Source organism: Protopterus annectens, chromosome 8.part0, assembly GCF_019279795.1.
Source record: "Protopterus annectens isolate FY-2018-M chromosome 8.part0, PAN1.0, whole genome shotgun sequence".
NCBI lineage: Eukaryota > Metazoa > Chordata > Ceratodontiformes > Protopteridae > Protopterus > Protopterus annectens.
In genome coordinates this window covers 1192050378-1192071061 of record NC_056741.1, presented here as the reverse complement: position 1 = coordinate 1192071061, position 20684 = coordinate 1192050378, and the positions used below count along the sequence as shown (strand labels likewise).

The 20684-nt window shown below is 39.3% G+C and overlaps 1 protein-coding gene across 2 annotated transcripts in view; it reads right to left on the bottom strand.

The window, feature by feature from the left end:
- LOC122809295 overlaps positions 1-4736 on the bottom strand; it is a 328407-nt gene extending 323671 nt beyond the window's left edge. The window contains exon 1 of one of the 2 annotated variants that reach the window (XM_044080678.1): positions 4667-4736. The gene's annotated coding sequence lies outside the window, so the exon portion shown is untranslated. The remainder of the gene's footprint in view (positions 1-4666) is intronic. The other variant, XM_044080677.1, reaches the window with a different exon arrangement.
- Positions 4737-20684: the final 15948 nt, after the last annotated feature.

Sequence of the window (20684 nt, the reverse complement as noted above, 5' to 3'; positions counted from 1 at the left end):
TATATTACTAGAAAGGCCAATAAAGACATCACAAAGGAATATTATTATTTCACCATATTCACTGAATTTTAGCTGTATTTATATATTATTTCTTGAGGCAATAGAGTAAAATTGATTTTCCTTTAGGACTACCAAGAATGAAAAAAATAATAGTTTAAAGCGACTAATTTACTAGATACAAACAGACAAGAAATGCTGAAATTATGTGATACATTTATCACTCATCTGATGCTGACAAGGGAACAGGTTGGATAACACGTCAAGCAATGGTGTTCAGAATGGCTATTAGAGGCACATAAAGAGATGTACATACAATACCTTCATTTCAGCTGTTTATGGCAAACTGAAGGTCTGGACTGACTTGCATACTCTGTATTTGACAACCCTCTTATAATGAAACCATCATCCCTTTAGCCATTTTGCAGATTTATACTAATCTTTACATTATTAACTTCAGTAAAATATACCTGTGTAATTGATGTATCAAAATACTTTAAAACATGATTTCATGCACCGAACATGGTTATGAACCATTCACATTTTGAGTAAATGAGACTTTATTATAAGATTCCCAAACACAGTATAATAATAAAAGTCATTGACTAGCTTGCAACTGTCATTACTGTGATTAACACCACTCATATTAGCAATATTAACATTTTAGGTTGCTGTAGCTCTAATAAAGATCTTGAATTAAAAGCGCTTGCTTCAGGGCTGGATTCGATAGCTGAATTCTGTCTAGGCAACTTCATCATAACTTTTAGTAAGTTCTGATTATTCCTATGTCCTAATTTAAAGTTGCATCTGTCATTTTCAATAACTGCCAATGATTCCTTCTCTACAATTGCATGTTATCACATCTGGACAAGTAAGATATTAGTGGAAATGAAAAAATAACAGTACTAGAAATGGTACATTGTGACTTAAATTCTTATCTAGAACCATCCTAACCATTTCTCCCTTTTTCAAAACAGATGCTTTTTTTGTTATTTTATCATACAACTAATAGTTTTAATGCTCATTGTCTGCTCTGTAGAGCTAAGAATAGGAATAAGGCAGAGGTATTAAACTCAGCATTCTATCAACTAGCAGTCGTGCAGGCACAAGATGTATGGACTGGAGAGACATATCTCTGTATCCTAAGAATAATAGGTAATAGCTTGAGTAGAATAATTAAGCAATGAAACGACATTGGTGTGGTATATTAAAATCTACCCACGGTTCCTAAAGTTAAACATGGGTAAATCATAATATACCACACCACGGAGTCAGTTATTGCTATAATACAATGACATTATTTAAGAAAAAATACTTACTTTTCTTAAATAATGTCTTTGTATAATGGTGCCATGCTGTCCTTCTGTGCCTGGTACATATTCTGTTGGTTTTTTTTTATATACTGCGCATGCGTATGGAACTTGCATTCCCACATATACAGATTACAGCAGTGCTTTGGAGAGGAAGCAACAGAGAAAAGAAGGTCTCTGTTGTTCCATTTTTCTTTTCTTTTTTTTTAAATAATAAAAAAAAAACATTTTGTACAGTTTAGGGGTAGGAGAGAGACAGAATGGAGGAAATACAAGGAAGATCAGGTACAAGTCTTTAGTTTTGAATAACGTACGTGTTTTTTCTAGTATTTTCTCCGTCCTGTCCCTCTTCTATATCCAGAGTCTGGATTTCAGATTTTTTTTTATTTATTTTTGTAAAAAAAAAAAAAAAGTAAAAAGTTAGTGTATACCAATGGAAAAAAGACTGGGCGACTAGACTTGTTTTCCGTTGGTATATGTTCAGATTTACAATGGGCATGCTGATTGGGCTGACCAATGAATGTGCTCGGTTTGGAATATTAATGGCCAGTCATTTTATAATTGTAGTTTTCCAGATGCTTTTCACTCTGGCTTATTCTATCTACTTGACAATATGACAGAGGATATCTTAGAATCACATTACATGTGTGAGTTCCAACAATTTAGCAAAATGTTGAACTACCTAGTACAAAAATTGTGGACCAGCATCTGACAGTACTTGTTTAGGTATTCCATCTCTGGAAATATGGATTTCACAATCCTTTTCAACTTTGTTGCATTATCTTCTTAACTACAAACAACAAGAAATATAGATTGCTGTATTTGACTAGACCATCACATAACTTTTGCCATGGCAGTAGAAAAATGTTATGTGGAATTAGCTTATGTTTTTATTCTCATTATTAAACATGCCACATAGTCCACAGACAGGAATCATTTGTTAATTTTTACATATGTAGCTAATACACAACATCACATGATGTTCCCTCTCTCTCTCTCTCTCTCTCTTCCTCTGTCTCTCTTACCACTTTGCCACCTCGTGGTGTAAATTATACTCCTTAATTAACATCTCAGCAAAGACTTGCATAGAGATAACGGCTTTTATCAGCCTTTAATGCTAGTCATCATGTACATGACAGCTCATACTTTAAAGAAAAGTAAGTCTTCAGCAGTGGATGAAGCAACATGGCTCAATTTGGCTATCTTATCAGTATGACATCTTACGGTAACTGCAGCTCTAAATCATCTCTTTCTAGCAACATTCATTTCTCGTATCTTCTTACTGATCAGTTCTCATGCAATCCAAAATACCCCGTTTACATAGTCACAGTAACACAAATCTTGTAAACATCTAACTGCAGATCATTTTTACTCAATATATGGCCCATGTACTTCAGAGATACAGCAATTATTTGGGTTCACTGAGTTTCAATTCCTTTAAATAGGGACACTGATTTTCTATTTTTGGGGAAAATACCACTAAATCCCAAATGTGTACTACCTGAGAATTTAAAAATCAAGGGATTTTCATGAAATGTGGAGCTTATAGTCTGGGAACTACTTCACCATAATATGTATATCTGGTCAGATTTACTATTTATAATATTGTCAGCTTGCGTTATTGAATGTCACGTGACTACATTTTTTTTAAATTGATACAGAAGAAAATTTTAATGAAATCATCATACTGACCAGAAATTACATTAAAATAACATCGATATAATTCATGTATTTCATGTCATGAAATTAGAATTTCATTTTTTTTTTTTTTGGAAACCAAAAATCAGTATGTCAGCCTATGACCTAGTTCTCTACAATTTGATTAGTCATCTGTCATGTTCCTGATTGGTAATACCCCAGATGATTAACTTTTCCCTATAGCCACTCAGTTATGTTTGCCAATGCATTATGAAACATGTCTGGTGCTGACAAGATCTGAAAAAGTAACTTCCAAAAATCTGTATCAACCTTAAGGCATACTAAACATATAACATTTGGAATTGTCTTCATCTGACTAGATATGCCAATAGCCTTGGTTTCCATTAAATACAGAAAAACTGCATCATGGTAATTGCAACTTCTTTAATATTTTGCCATTGATTATGTACCTTATTGATTCATTTATTGCAATTGTTTTCATCAATGCAAACTCTCGCCCTGTATTGCTTGATTACTGTCACCAGGCTCCTAATCTGCTGTTTAGATATTTCTTTTGCACCATTACTCCTATCAGCTGTATTTACTTTATTTGTTTCTTGGTTTTAGCCTTTTTTGCAACAGGAACTCTGTGAACTATGGGTCACAGAAAATATTACAGTCAGTATTGTAGACAACCTAAGTCTTAGATAAGTATAACTTTTTTCAGAATATTTTTTTTTTCAATGCTACAACTTATACAAGTTCTAAATGTTGACTCCATACTTGCAATAAAGTGCTAATCATATATTTCCTCAATGCAATAACCATGCTCAAAATATTTGGTCATTTCAGTTGAGTTTACAAATTTACTGTTTGAAATAATAGTTTGTACTGTTTAATTTTGTATACAGATTTCAGCTAGACTTGTCCCAAAATTTTCAGTCTATGCACAGAATAAGACAATACTATGTGTGCAGACTTATGCAGCTTCTAGTTCAAATGCAATATTTTATAATTAGACTGAGCCATTACATTATCCTCTGCATCACTGTCAAGTTTAATTAAGTGATTTGTTCCAAATCCATAGTTTTTCAGGTGGAGGTTCATTTTTGTTTTGCCCTCATTCACAGGTTGAAAAATATATAGTCTGTCACTCTGGTCATAACTGAATGCACTATTGTATTTGGCATGCACTGCATTTACTAAATATACTCAAGTTACACCCACAGACATTTCTGACTGGTCTTTACCTTTGCTTTCTCTAGTGTTAATATTTTACTGTTGTACTCCTTTCTAATTGAGATACACCATGACCAAATCATTATTACCTCGAAAGAGTCTACAGATTTGATTTGCAGTTATGCAGTGTATATCTTCATGGTTAAAAAATAACTTGCAAGGAGCCCTTGCTGACACAGCAGGCACAGTTGATGCCTCATCTACCGGTGAGAGAGACAACTGTGCTCATTACTGGTCCCTCAGACCATTCACATTTTTCTCCATGTACCTTTGGTGTACCCCCTTCAGTCACCATGGGTCGTTTCAGCCATGTCCTCCTCTACAGCTGCTTAGATGCCCTTGCTGGGCATGGGAGAGCAAATCTTAGCATTAAAGGAGGTAGTGGGGAGTGTATCCCTGCATAGCCAAGCTAAGAAATCCAGCCCCAGGGTAAAGTTCCATCCATGAGTAGAAAAGAATTTGAAAGTTAAACAATTACATACCTTACACGTTTTTTCTGTAAACAAGGAAAGCATCATTGGCTTGGTTCAAGGTTTATTGCAGGCATTTAAACTTCTGAAAGCGGACTAGAAATTCTGTGAAAAAAAAAAAAGATATTTTTGTTTCTTAGGATTTCCCTGTCCAGTGATGAAAAAAGGGATTGGGAAAGGGCATCTTATAATTTTTCTGCTCAAGTACCTGATTTTGAAAGTGTTTCCACAGAGTGTCTTTCATTTTCTGAAACTGTTTCTAGAATGAATAAAATATCTCAGTGGGAACAGAATGATATTCACCTTCTTTGAAGAAATACTATAATTTATTACAAGTTGAGTTTCTACAGCTTGCAGCTATTCCTCCTCTTTTACCAGCTTTGGAGGATGTCTTTGATAGTGAATGATATTGCCCGACAGTAAATATGAAGCCCATAAAAATGCAGAGAGACTGTATAAAGTTACTCAGTTTTACAAATATTTGTTTTATCATCCCAGATCTGATCCTACAGCTATTTCTATGTATAATCCTGAAGCAAAAATCTAGTTAATGCAAATCGCTCTTCCACTGATAAAGATGAGAAAGTTTCACAGGGTTAGGAAGGGGATGTGTTACTGTGCCACTTAGAGTTCTACGTTATCAGGCTCACATGTTAAAGTATCTGTCAGCTTCTTTTGACTCTGAGGAACATGACTGGTTGTTTGCCCTTGCCCAGTAATCAAGGAGCCTCAATCCTCACCACTAACACCAAAGAGGGCATCTCATATAGGAGAAAGGATAACAAATATAAACAGTAAAGTGCAATTTCCCTTAAGAGCACACAGAGATCACAGTCAGCCTGGGGCTGGTTGCTCCCTTGCTCTCCAGGTCCCCAATAAGACTCCCCAGTGGTACAGCCATAGGGTCCAGATCTCAGCCTAGCTGGCAAGTTAACCTCCAGTACCCTCTCTGTCCAACCAGTGCTTCATGTCCCTGCCCAAGTAGTTGACACACACACACACACACACACACACACACACACACACACACACACACACACACACACACACACACACACTTTGAGATAAATATTTATACAACTTCACAGACACTCCTGGGAAAGGCTGACACAGATTTTCTAGCTGTGCCCCTATACCCAGACTATACGGTAGTAATTCCTTCCACCACCAGCTAATAATTACCAGCTACCCAAAGGCCCTTAAAAGGGTGCCCAATTATTGCTGTGCAATATTATTATCCAATTGGTAAATGTGACTAATCAGTCAATGCTTATTTGGAGTGACTTAGACAGTAAACTCTATAAATATACACTGTACTATAGAGCTTAAATTATCTCTACATAAACCAGCCACAGTTGAAAAGGGTTTAAAAATATGTAATAAATAAAGTCTTTCTGCTTTTCCCGGTTAGGGGTCACCACAACAGAGCTCCAGTCCACTCATAATTGGCAGTGGATTTTTACGGTGCCGAGTTGCCAGCCCGACGCCCAACCTTCAACGAAGTCATGCCCATTCATGCTTGCACCTACCTGCATGTCTTTAGCATCACTCGACCGTGGGGAGGACATGCAGACTCCACACAGAAGGTGCTCCAGCCAAGAATCGAACAAAAGAACCTCTTGCTGTGAAGAGACAATGCTAACCGCTGCACCACTGTGGCCCAAATATTTAATAATAAATACAAAACACACAAGACAATACTACTACACTACAGTGCTATTCAAGAGTTCAGAGATCACACAGAAACTTAAAATAATTCAGTAGTACAGTTTTGACATAACAGAAAAACAGTCTAATCTTTATAGTCCTAGCTATTTCTACAAGAAAACACACTTGACAACAGGCAGTGCTGATGAGTTGGATAGTCAGACAAAAAATTATTAATAGTCTCTGGTTCTCACTGTTTAAATTGAAACTGCAGTTCTGCTAAACAGTACATCATCTTTTACATCTTCCTGGTTCCTAGGCCACACAGAAACTGCATTTACATTCTTTTACACTTAGAGCAATAAAGGACATTCAACATATAAATTTTGGTCATTAATTTTAGCCTTAAAACAATAGGCAGGAAGCCTTCATCTAGCTGGACTGGAGCCGACTTGTAAAACATCAAAGGCAGTGATAAAATAATTTTAATTTCAAAGGACTAACAAGAACTGCTTGACTTGGCTTTCTTTACAGCAGATGGCAATGTTGCCACATTGTTTTAAGTTCAACATTCATATTTACAAATGATAGAATTATCTGCACAATTCTATCTGGCTAGGCTGGCAGCCTTCACCCATCTCTACCAGTCTTCACATTTCCCCCATCCCCCGGAGAACTCAAGCTAGTTTTTCAACTGACCCTTGAGAAAAGCCGCTTGAGAGGGTTAGGTCTATCTGAGTATACCTACCCCATTCCCTGTCTTGACAGCCCATCTGCTTTGGCATTGCTACTCACACAGTGGTGCAGCACTGACATATCATATGCTTGCAACCCCAGGCTCCATCTTAGCAACTTGGCATTTTGCTGACTGGCTCTGTTTAACCATGTTAGAGGGTTGTGATCTGTCATAATGGTGAATTTTCTTCCATACAGATAAGGCTGAAGGTTCTGCAGTGCACACACTATGGCTAGACGTTCCTTTTCTCAGCTGCATAGCATTCCTCCCTGGGTTGGAGCCTATGACTGAGATAAACCACTAGGTCCTCTTCCCCCTTTGAAGAAATCTGGCTAAATACAGCCCCTACCCCATGGTTTGAAGCATCCACTTGCACAACAAATTATTTGCTGTAATCTGGACTGGCTAACACAGAAGGTCCTCCCAAAGCTTCTTTAAGCTTCTGGAATGCCTGCTTACATGCTGGGGTCCACACTACCTTATCTGGCCTGTTCTTCCTTGTCAGGTCTGTGAGGGTGCAGCTATGGTACTATAACTGGGGACGATGTCCTCATCTGCTTTTTAGTAACAGGTGCAGGCCATGCCTGAATGGCTTCCACTTTGGCAGGTTCTGGTCTTATCTTAATACTCCCCACTCTATGTCCAAGGTAGAAGACCTCTGCCATACCTACCTGACATTTGCTCAGCTTAATGGTCAACCCTGCCCTCTGTAGTATGCCCAGCATCTTCCTGACATGCTGAAGGTACTCTAGCCAGGAATGGCTGTGGATGGCAATATCATTCAGGTAGCAAGGGCAAACCCTCCAGCTCCTACTAGGATATGATCTACCAGCCTCTGGAACACTGCTGGGGCATTCTTCATCCCAAAGGGCATCTTTGTGAACTCGTACAAGCCAGAAGGAGTCACAAATGTTGACTTCTCTCTAGCACTGGGAGTCAGGGGCACCTGCCAGTAACCCTTGGTAAGATCAATGGTTGTAAGATACTTAGCCCCACCCAGCTGCTCTAGGGCCTCATCTGTCCTAGGCATGGGGTAAGCATCTGACTCTGTGTCACTATTTAATTTTCTGTAATCTACACAGAAACTGGTGCTGCCATCCTTCTTTGGCACCAGCATCACTGGGGAGGCCCAAGGACTGTTGGACTCTTGAAACACCCCTAGTTCCAGCATCTCCTGTACCTACTCCCTCAGAGTCTGTCTGACACTCTCAGGCACCCTATAAGGGGCCTGCCTAATAGGCCTTTGGGGTCCTGTATCCACCTGGTGCTGCACCAGGTGGATGCACCCTGGTTTCAAAATGAATATGTCCCCAAATTCCTGCAACACTGCTTGGATTTCTCAAACCTGGGTAGGAGATAGCTGCTGGGACATTGCTACCCCTTCCACCGAGGTGTCAGCCCGAGCCTCACTGAGGAGATCAGTCACCAGATCTCCCTCAGACTACTCCAGCAATCCACTGCAAATGCTCAGCACAAGGGCCTCCCTATCATGGTAAGGTTTCATCTTGTTAACATGGTACAAGTTGTGCCCCAGCCATCTGCCTAGCAGTTCCACCATGTAGTTAACATCACTTACCTTTCTTACCACCTTGTAGGGACCCTCTCAAGCTGCTTGCAGCTTGTTGTCTCTGACAGGAATGAGAACCATTACCTGCTGCCCCACAACATACTCTCTAGCTCGAGCATTCCCATCATACCACACCTTTTTCTGTTGTTGGGCTTCTGCCAGGTTCTCCTGGGCCAAGCCCATGAGTTCCTTGAGCCTTGTCCTGAGGTTTAGGACATATGCCAGAACAGACTACTTGTGAGACTCACACTCACCTTCCCACTCTTCTCAAATTAAATCTAGAGGTCCCCTCACTCAATGCCCATACAGCAACTCAAAGGGTGAAAAACCTGTGGATTCCTGGGGAACCTCTCTGTAAGCAAACAACAGATGGGGCAAATATTTGTCCCACTCCCTCTTAAACTGCTCTGCAAATGCCCATAGCATGGGCTTGACTGTAGAGTTTAAGCTCTCAACAAGACCATTAGTTTGGGGGTGGCAGGGGGTGGTCTTCATGTGCTTCACCCCAAAAGACTTCCACAGACATGCCAACAGGTCTGACATGAAATTGGCACATCTGTCAGACAGTATTTCTTTTGGGAATTCCACCCTGCTGAAAATCTCTAACAAAGCACTTTCCACCTTCTCTGCCTCAATGGAGGACAAAGCAACTGCCACAGGGTATCACTACCAGTGGAACTTGGGGTACTCAGAGGACCCACAATATCCATAGCTACCCTCTGAAATGGCTCCTCAATCACAGGCAAAGACATCAAAGGAGCTCTCACCTTGTCTCCTGCCTTGCCTACCTTTTGGCACTGTTCACACTTCCTGCAGTACCCTGCTACATCTCTGGAAATTCCAGGCCAATAGAAGTTTTGCATAATATGTCTCTTTGTACGTTTTATGCCCATATGACCTGCAAAGGGAATATCATGGGGTATGGCTAGAAGTGCCAGATGGTAGGCTCTAGGCACTACCAACTGCTGTACTCTCTCACCTTCTAGCCTTCCCTCAGGGGTCCACTCTCTGTTTAGTAACCCTTTGTCCCAGTATACAGATTCCCCCTTTCCTTGAGAATCAGGTGCCTCCTAGCTACCTGCCTCAGGCCTTGGAATGTAGGGTCTGAGAGCTGTGCCTGTCTCAACTCTCTCCTTGTAACCCTTCCAAGCTCCCCTTCCACAGGAAGTCTGGCATCCTCTGACAGTGGTGCCTTACTGTCAGCCTGGGTACTACTACTCACCTCTACCTTTGCAGTCACTCTGTGATGAAATAGTTTTACTTTCAAAGGACCAACAAAAAATGCTTGACTTAGCTTTCTTTACAGCATACGGCAATGTTGCCACATTGTTTTAAGATCAACATTCATATGTACAAATGATAGCATTATCTACACAATTCTATCTGGCTAGGCTGCCAGCCTTCACCCATTTCTACCATTCTTCACATATTTAATCAGTTCTGTTTCACAGGTAACTAAACATCCTTTAAAGTGTTCTAATAACTTTGCTGATTCTGTGTCTAGGGCAGCAAATTCTGCTTATTTTATGAAGTGGTTTGCTTGGTGCATACACAGTTTTCTGAAGATTTTGAATTTGAAATTTAGATTCTCTTTGAATAATGAGGTTTTATTTGGTCCTCCTACTCCTCAAGTATTCAATAGATTAATATAAGAAGGCAATTGATCCAAGGGATTACTCAGATTTTTCAACCCTCCTTTTCCAAGTTTGCTAAAGCTTCTGCTGCAAATTCAGGTTAATTTTATAAACCAATATAATATATATTATATATTATATATATATAATATATATATATATATATATATATATATATATATATATATATATATATATATTATATATTATATATATATAATATATATATATTGGTATAAACCAATTCGTCCCCCTGGAAAAAATCTCTTATCCTACAGTCTTGCTCGTCTCTGGAACTCCTTACCCCCATCCATTCGTACCATCACAAATCACTTCTCATTCAAAAAATCCCTTCACTCACACCTAATTTCCCAGTGGGAATGCTCCTGCTCCCACCCAACATAATCTCCTCATACTGGGAATTTTCACTTCTCCTCCTCTATTCATAATGGGAATCTCTACTTACTCTCCTAAACGCATAAATCTTGCTCTTGCTTGTATTAGCTTTTTCTGAATACTTAAAGGTACCTTAGTGTAAATATACCATCTGATGGAAAAGGTTCTCTGTTTCTATATTGAAAGGTTCTATGTCAGCTCATATACCTTTCTGTTGATTGTATTAAGCTATTCATCCTGAATGTATGAAAGCTATCTCCAGTGTAACCCACCCTAAGTTGCAAAAGCTTCTCAGTTTCTATATTGTAAATTGTTTTCAGCGATACAAGATTGTAATATTTGTAAATGTTTGTACACTAGTCTACTGTATTTCCAAGTCCATAGGAATTATATAATTGAAACTAAATACCTTATTGTAACCTTGCTAATTGATTTTGGAGCTTTTCTCCCCAGGATTCCATTAAAAACGGGTTATTTTGGCCCAATGGATTATCCTGGTAAACCAACTGCAAATAAATAAATAAATAAATTTTGCAAAAAGTGAAATAACCAGTTGTAACAACAGACTTCTACCAAGCTGATACATGAAACAAAGTGACAAGAAGGTACAAAGATAAATGGAGGGGAACCTTCCAGAAAAAGGAAAAAGTCCAATAATATGGAACAACTATTGCAGCTTTCCTTTCCCCTGCCACTTCAATAAACCTATCCCACGCAGCCTGGTTCTTCACCTTCCCTTTCGGCATCTTATTGTTTAACACAATAAATTCTGCTACAGATTTAATAGGGTTGCAGATGGCAATGGGAAGGATACCCCTCTTTTCAAAGGATTCTCCCACATTCTCCAAATCAGATTTGCCTGTTTCTCCCAGTAGTCATCCAAGTGCTTTTTGTGGGGGTAAAAGAATCAGTGTTCACAGCTCCAAGGGGGAAAAGTTTTTGTTCAAGAATTTTACATGTGCTAAAAAAGGACCCCTCTTGGAGAACAGATCTGTCCTTTCTAAACCTGTTTGTGAAAGTTTCAAAGTTCAAAATATTGTCCATACAAGTCTTAATACTTCTCATTCCTCCTATATGTTTAATGGGACCTCAAGACTTAAAAGACATGCATCATCATCTCAATCCTATTGCAACAGATTTCAGACATTTTCTTAGGTCATTTGTGTTGATGCTACACTATCAGTCCTCCATATTACCATTTGGGTTATCTACTGCTCCAGGGTTTTCTGAAAGTTTTTAACTCCTGTGATAGCTCACTGCAGAATGCAGGCTATTCATATTTTCCTTATTTAGATGATTTTTATATCTTTGCAGACTCTTTCTCACACGGTCAGTAATATTGTAGTTTTGTACTCATCATAACTCTACATTTGTGTTGTCTGTTTTCATCCTTCCTTAACCAATGGGTCTTAGATCTGACATTAGATCCATCCTAGGCTGCTCTAATAAACTTTAGGCTCCATAGCTTTACCTCCTCCCCTTACCCATAACCTCACTCTTCTTAGTTACCTCAGATTGAGTATATCCACTACTCAGTTAACCAGAAAAATATAAAATAGCATCAGCCACTAACAATTTCTGAGGCAAAAAGAATAAAGTATTTAGAGTAGCAATGTTGAAGGAAGAGAAGAGAAGAGAAGAGAAGAGAAGAGCAGAGAAGAGCAGAGAAGAGAAGAGAGAAGAGAAGAGAGAGAAGAGAGAGAGAGAAGAGAGAGAAGAGAGAAGAGAAGAGAAGAAGAAGAAGAGAAGAGAAGAGCAAGAGAAGAGAATATCCTTCAGGGCACACTAGGAGAGAAGCACAAGGACAGGGGACTGGAGGGTGGAAAGTTGAGGTCTGGCAAAAACTGACAGTACACATGCAGAGTTAAGGTGAGTACATAACTGTAATATCTGATGTTGTCTTTTTCGTCTGTTCCTCAACTGATGGGACAGAGTTCCCAGCCAGAGTAGCTGTGAGTTGTTATCAAAGAAAGATATTCCAGGGTACAGTGCAGTCAAAACCTCCTCTGTTCCTAGATAAAATGTGTAACTTGTAATGTGATATGGTGGTATAAGCATTAGAGCATGTAGCAGCTCCACAAATGTCATTTATGGAAGCTTTGGAGTTGAAATCAGCAGATGAAGCCATAGCCCTCATACAATGAGCTTTAGGATATCTGGCTAATGACAGACCTTTCGATTTGTAAACAAATACAATGCAATCAGTGAGCCATCTGCTAAGGTTATCTTTGACACTAGTTTTCCCAATTTAGCTGTGGAAAAGGAGATAAACCGCTATTCTGATTTCCTTTGATCTTTGTTTTCTGTGAATGTGAAATCTTAGTTGTCTATGAATATCCAAAAAATGAAGCATGTATTAACCTTTGTTAGAAAAATTTAAGAGGAAAACTGGTAGGTTAATAATCTGGTTAAGGTTACTAACACTACTTTAGGCAGAAAGGGAGAGTTAGTCTGGAGAGATATTCTGTCCTTATGAAAGATTAGATAAGGTGATTGGGAATATTGAGCATGGAGATCTGATACACATCTAGCTGATGTAATGGCAACCAAGAAAAGTGTTATCCAGTGTAAAAAACTTTAACTCTGCTATGGCTGCAGGCCCAAAGGGGGGATGAGTCAAGGCTTAAAGGATTAATGTAAGGTCCCAAGGGGAGATAGGGTCCTTAATAGGAGGCCAAAGTATCAGAGTGTCCTTAAGAAATGCTTTGCACAATTTCAAGGAAGCTAGAGAAGAATTCTTTTCACCCAAGTGAAAATTTGATATTTCAGCTAGTTGTACCTTAACTGTCAAATAACTTGCCCTACTATTAAAACTAGAAGCCAACAATCAGTGCTAAAAAGGGACCTAGATGTCTCTGTTGGGTCCAAAATCTTTTCCACTTGCTCTTGTAAATCTTGCTGGTAGAGGTCTCCTTGGATGACAAAAGGATGTGGCAAACAGGTGAAGAAAGGCTGGGATTTCTACCATCACTGGAAGTGTAGAAATCATGTGGTCAGCTTGACATATTTCATGTTTGAGAGAGGCAGGCCAGATGGGTGATATAAAAGGCCCTGAACTGGATCCAGCACTGGGGAAGGTGTACTAGATATGGCCAGAATATGGTAATGAGGATAACCTTGCTCTTCAGCTGTAATGTTTTCTGAATAAATTCTGGGATGTGATGAGTTGGAGGGAAGGCATATAGTAGAGCAGAGGGCCAATCATGAACCAGATAGTCTCTCAGTCATTCCCTCTCTGTGGGAATTAGGGAGAAGTATCTGCTGCACTTGCTGTTGGGGGGGGATGAATAGGTCGCAGTATGGTTGGCCCCATTGGCAAAATATCATTTCCAAAAATGACTTAATTGAGAGACCACTTATGAAGAAGTAAAATGAAGATGGTCAATTTGTCTGTTAACATGCTGGTTTTACACAGAATGTGCATTACCAAGATAACATGGCCAGAAGAAATTGACCATTGCCAGACTATCATTGCCTCCCTGCATAGTGGGTAGGATCAGGGTTCAGCCTGTTTGTTGATGTACCAAATAACACAAATGTTGTCTGTCTGAATAGAAATCATCCTTAGAGGGAGAACATTTTGAAAAGCCTGACCCTTTAATAAGACTGTCTTCGTTTCTAGGAAGATGATGCAAAGACTGGCCTCTGTCTGGGATCACATGCCTTGGATTGTCCTTCCCAAATAACCCCCCCCACCCAGATCCTAGTTGGGAGGCATCCATGGTCACTGTTAAAGAAGGTCTTGTGGTTGTCTTTTGCCTAAGTGATTATTTTTACCTCATGTCTAGCTTTGGTTGTATTTACCATAGACCAGCATTTCTTGTTAGGTTTAGCAAGAGTGTTTCTAACATTTTGAGAGTAACATTTATTCATACATCCTTGATTCCTTCCAACATGATAGTGCTCCCAGGGTGCCTTCTGGAAACATCCATGCAAAGGCATTCCTTCCAGAGGAAAAGTACACGTGTACCTCAATTTGTTCCTGAGGTAATGCATTCAGTCTCAGGCTTCTGTAAGAGAATACCCCAGGATCCTAGGGTTCTAGGATTCCTATGATTCATTTTGCCATATTATCTATTAATAAAATTCAGTGGCTCCTGAAAACAGTATGTTCCTAACATCTACACCCCCTAGTATTTCAGATTCCAGTGTTAAGCTTTGTCAAAAGAGAGTTGCTTAGATGGAGAGACCAGATATCCATGTGTGTAGATATTCTCTTCTCTCTGAATATCCCTGCACAACCTGCATTGGATTTTGCACAGGGAATTGTGTCCATGAGGGCAAAAATGCAGGGTCTATGGAACAAACAGGACAGGTCAATACACATCAGTGTGAAAGAGTTGTTATCTTATTTATTCATGGTCTAAGTACTCTGCATCACATGTAGTCTCCAGGGCCACTTCTAATGATCACATTGCAGCAATGCCTTTAGAGGGTAAAGAGTGAAGGCTCTCTCTAGCCCTTCTGACCTGTGATAAAATAGTGTTATTTCTGCTTATTTATGTATGCCACTATTGTTCCTACCAGTTTCTGAAATGAAATAACTTGTACTGAGGAGCTTTTCTCCCCAGACCTCTGCTGAAAAAAGGGCTTTTGCTCAGTCACACTATCCCAGTTAAATGTCAAATAAATAAATAAATAAATATATAATGCGGTTTATAAACAAATAAGGGGTACCAGATCTTACCCCATCTGCAACCTGCCTATCAATGCTTGGGAGGTAGTAATTCAGCAAAGTTTAACCCTTCATATATCTGACATTATATCAAAGCAAAATATTTTTGCAGACAAGCCGCATGACCAGAACAGACCCTTGTTAATGCAAAATGAATGAAAGGGCATTCCAGTAACTGCTCCAATGAAGGAGAACTCCTCAAGTAGATCTATTTGGATCCTTTCAGAACAGAAAACTGAGAAAATTCTGTTCCAGGTTTCCTTGCAAACAAAAATGGAAAACAGATGCTTTTTCATTCCTTTGATGGGAATGTTCCTGCATACATTTCTACCCTTTTCACTGATATCCAGTGTCATTCTGAAGATTCATAGTGACTCATAAATACTCATTTTGGTAAGTCCCTTCTTATGGAATTGGCCAAGGCCAATTACTACAAGCTCTCTCACATAATGGATCTACTCACACAAAATAAGTTTGATATGTTCCTCCCTCAGACAACTGCAACTGACTACATGGATGATTCGGTTCTGATACCTTTTAGGCACCTTTTTTTCTGAGGAAGTGTAGCAGGTGCTACAAGGATATGCTATATTGATAAATGAGAACAATTTGCTAGTTGTTGTGGCACTAAGAACAAGGCTTATTCAAGGTTTCTGCACCTCTGGTTTTGCAATATTTGTGTGAGATGTTGTTTTCTAGTCTTTCATACTCTTCTATCAATGTTCACCTCTCGACCATTTCAGAATGTCTGCCCACGTACACTCCCCTTTCATTACAGTCTTTGGTCAAGCAATTATTGAAAGGAGCTCTACATATTCAGCCACTTAGAAAACAACTGGCACCTAACTCTGCTTTGGAAAGTTTAACTTTACTCCCTTTTAAAAGAGCTCATCAGAGTGATTTGCCATTCTTGGATGACAGTATTACTGTTTGAACTGAGATTTCTAGTAAGAATATCTGAGTTGCAGTCACTAAACTACTCTCTGGTTAGAGCTTTTTCTTTCCACCACATGCACTTTTTTGGTGCATTTTCTATGAATTTGATCTAACTGTTTGTTATTCCTCTCCTTTCCTTTCATGTCTTCCCGAACTGCACAGTACTCAAACTGTGGCCTGACCGGGGCACTATGCTTCTTCTTTGGGATGCTATTGCTGTGAGGATATACATACTCATGTTCTGTTGACTGCTGTTATTGTATTTTTACTTTGTTTCTGTTAGTCCAGTCCCATAGAGGTGTAGTCAACAACCTCAGATTCTTTTTCTACAAAGTTGTCAGCAGTTTCTCCATCCCAAGCTAATACTTCTCAGCAGTATTTTTGTGTTCCAGGTGCAGTACTGCAATGTCTGTAATTAACCTCAGCTGCACCTGTCAGCCCTCTTTATTAGCCTTTCCAAATGCTTCCTTAAACTCTTCCCGATTCCCACTACTGCTATAAGTTTGCATCTTCAGCAAAGAGGTTGATTGTTATTTCATCTTCCTTCAGATATATCTGAAATGAAGACATTGCTGCATACTGTTAACAAGGACAGAACAATGCACTGCTCCATTACGCACCTTTTATATTCCTAACATCAGTGCTTACATCATAACCCTCTACACCATGCCATTTAATCTCACAGTGATCACATTTCTAAATGCTGACTGCTCCATGAACCTGTCCAGCTTTTCCTAGCAGCTTACTGTGTTGAACAGAGTCAGGGGGTCAGGCTGAAGTTCAGATAATAAACATCTGTTGGTACTCTCTTGTCGAGTTCTGCTGTAACACACTCTAAAATTGGATCAGGTTTTAATGGCATGCTCTGCTGGCCATGAATCCATGTTAAATGTTGTCTTAAAAGTTATTTTTTTATAGAAAAGCAAGAAAAAACAAAATTCACAGCAGCTTCCAAATAAAAGATGTAATCCATAAAATGAAGCTGCTTTTTAGGCAAAACAATAAAGCCCTGAGCAGGGCAAGCATAGAAAATTGTGAAAAAACCCACGGACGGCTCAATACACTTCTGTACACTTTGTTCCACAGAAACACAGCACATTAATGCTCCACCATAAGTTTTTGTTTTAAAAATCACTTCCTCAGATGTGGGCTGTTCAAACTACTAGTACTTTTATACCATTCACTTACTTGCATTGGTTAGGTTAATTAATTAATTAAAAGGTTAATTTAATTTATAACCAAAAACTTTTCTTAGGTTCATAGGTTCATAGGTTCATACTAGGCTATCTGCCCTAGGGCATTTATAAGTCTAGCCAGAATGTGTTTGGCTTTCGCCACCTATTTTAAATTAATTTTGCTATGCCCTTTTTTTGAGGTTAGTATACTGTGCCTCTGTCCAACAGTGACACAGAAGTCATACCCGGGGTAAACCTCCGATCTCCCATCCACTCATCAAGATTCCTCTTGAAGAGAGTCAATGAGGGACTCTGCCTAACCTGGACTGGGATTTTATTCCAGAGTGAAGGGAGCCTCTGAGTTATGAATCTGTCCCTCCAGCATGTCCTATTTATTTCAGTGCTGAGGTTCAGGTCTCTCGAGCATGTAGCTCGATAGGATTTGGATTTTCTGAGGTGCAGCATGTCCATTAATTTCGGGTTGGACATGGCTTTATACGTCAGGCACAGATCGCCTCTGAACAAGCGATATGCCACTGAGTAGAGCTGGAGTTTCTTTAACCGGGCAGCATATGGCATCTGTTTGAGCCCTTTGATCCTCTTGGTGAGGTACTTTTGGGGTCTTTCCAGTTGCTGCAGGTGTCTGGTAAGGTACATCCCAAAAGGGGCATTGTACTCAATTATGGGCCTGATGAGGGATGAGTAAAGAGGCACGATGACCTCCTGATCTAGATGTGAATCCCTTCATGATTAGGTGGGCTATATAAAATGTTTTTCTAACCACTTTGGCCACGTGGTTGTCAAATGAGAGATTGCTATCAACTTGGGTCCCCAGGTCCCTAATTGCTTCTTCTGTACTTAATGGATTACCACCTATGTGGTAATTTGTGAGCACTATGACTATACACATTTTGGCGTTTAGCTTGAGGCCATGGCTCTGGCACCAGTTGTCTGTTTCTATGAGGCCCTTTTGGAGGATGCTTGTGTCGGCTGGAGAGTCGATTATGGTGCCCAGTTTGCAGTCATCTGCGAACTTGGTCAGCCACAGTCCTTCCGTGTTGGCCTGTACCTCAGAGAAATATATACTGAACAAGAGAGGTCCCAGGACTGAGCTTTGTGGGACGCCACTTGTAACTGGTTTGGAGTCTGACATGGCTCCAGCAATTCTAACCATGTGGGTTCTGTCCTTGAGCCAGTTTGCAACCCATCTAGTGACATAGGGGTTTATATTTAAGCTGGTGAGCTTATCTATAATGCCCAAGTGGGGTATCGAAGGCTTTTGCGAGGTCCAGGTAGGCTGTGTGGACCACCTTCCCAATGGCCTTGGTGACTGTTTCAAAGAAATCAACCAGGTTTAAGAGGCAGGATCTGCCCTTAACAAAGCCGAACTGGGTAGGATCCAGTGTCTGTAGGTCCCCAATATCTTTATTTATGAGGTCCATGATTATCCTTTCCATAGCTTTGCAGACCAAGCTAGTCAGGCTTATGGGGCGATAGTTTCCAGGATCCGTTGAGGCACCACCTTTGTGGAGAGGGACCACAGTTGCTGCACTCTTTGGGTACATATCCTGTAGTAAGGCTGAGATTGAACAGTAGTTTTATGTTTGGGTTGAGCTCTTCTTGGAGTTCATGTCTGGTCCCATTGATGCTGTGTTTTTGCTTTGGAGGAGGCTCTTACCTGAGCATCCGAGATGTCAGGGGCAGCACTCTGCTGGAATAGATATTTGCCCTTTTGGTGGGGAGGGAGAAGTTTGCTGAACCTGTCAGCTAGGATGTTGGCAATGTCTGTGGGTTCAGTGTATTTTTGTCATTTTGGACTAATTCTGAGCATATCTGAATTACCACCAAGGTTCCTAACATAACTAAAGAAAGCCTTGTGATTATCCTTAGTATCCTGTGCAATTTTAAGCTGGCCTTAGACGATTTTATGAGTGCCCGTAGTTTTTTGCTAATACTGATCAGAGATGCCTTCCCTTTTTGGAATTTTGCTCTATCATTTAGTAGCTTCCTCCTTCTATTGTATAGCTTGTTTATGGTTGGGGTCCACCAGACAGGATGTCTGCCTTTGGAGGATTGGGTCTTGGTTTTATTTGGGATCGCATGATCCATGCATTCCTGAAGGTGTTCATAGAATGCGTTTATAAAGGATTCTGCGGTCTGGGCCGTATTTTCCACATTTTTTCCACATTCCGTATTTTCTTGTATCTCTCTGTGTTGCCACAGTTAAAACACATTTAATATTACAATGTTTGATGAATAAATATGTATGAATAAAAATATGTTTTAAATAAAAAATCCTTAAAACACTTCACTATAAAGAATAAATTATAAAGTTAAAATACTATTAGAAACACATTAATAGAACTCAATGGTTAAAATTACCAACTTGAATATTTACTTTGAATGAACTTGATCCTCCATCTAGTGGAAAAATCATAAAATTACAAGTATTATAAAAACTGCATTGTAAGCCAAAGGCAAATTGTATAGCATCACTCAGTTAAAAGAATGTTAAAAACAAGAAAAAAATAAGGGGAAAAAAAATTCAATACCTTTGATAAATGAGTTTAACACTTGTGTTTGTAACATATTACAGACCCAACTTTTTAATAAAAATACAAATATAAAAAAGCTTAAACACCAACTGTAACTATTGGAAACCATGGGAAAAACATGATAAAATTCAATATAAAGTGCAAATGCATGTCACAGTTTTGTTGTTCTCAATTATAATAATGGGGCTATGGAGATATGTTCATTGAGACCCAGTGGCTTACTGGCCTCCAAAGTTATCTGCCACAATAATCCTCTGTACTCCAAACATTCCTCCCATAAACCCCCTCTGCCACTCTTTTCCACCCTTTCTACCACAAAAAATGTAAAAGTGTTAATGTGCTGTGCCATCCGTGGGTTTTTTCACAATTTTCTAAGCTTGCCATGCTCAGGGCTTTATTGTTTTGTCTATAGAAAAGCAGCCGGACTTTCCATCAGAAATGTTATTTGAGGGGGGGGCGGAACCTAGATGGCCAACTGAGAGCAGTGGATTTTGAAAGCTCCATAAACTAGTACAATAATATAGGAAAATGTTATTATTTTCAAGCTTAAAACATCAGAAATCTATAGATAAACTTCTAAACTACATAAATATCAATTTTGGTGGAGATACACAAACAATTTCCTGTCAAGTAACTTTCAGATATATTGACTCACTGAATATGAATGACTCAAGGAATTCTCATCCAGATGCTGCTTTGAAAAAAGAAC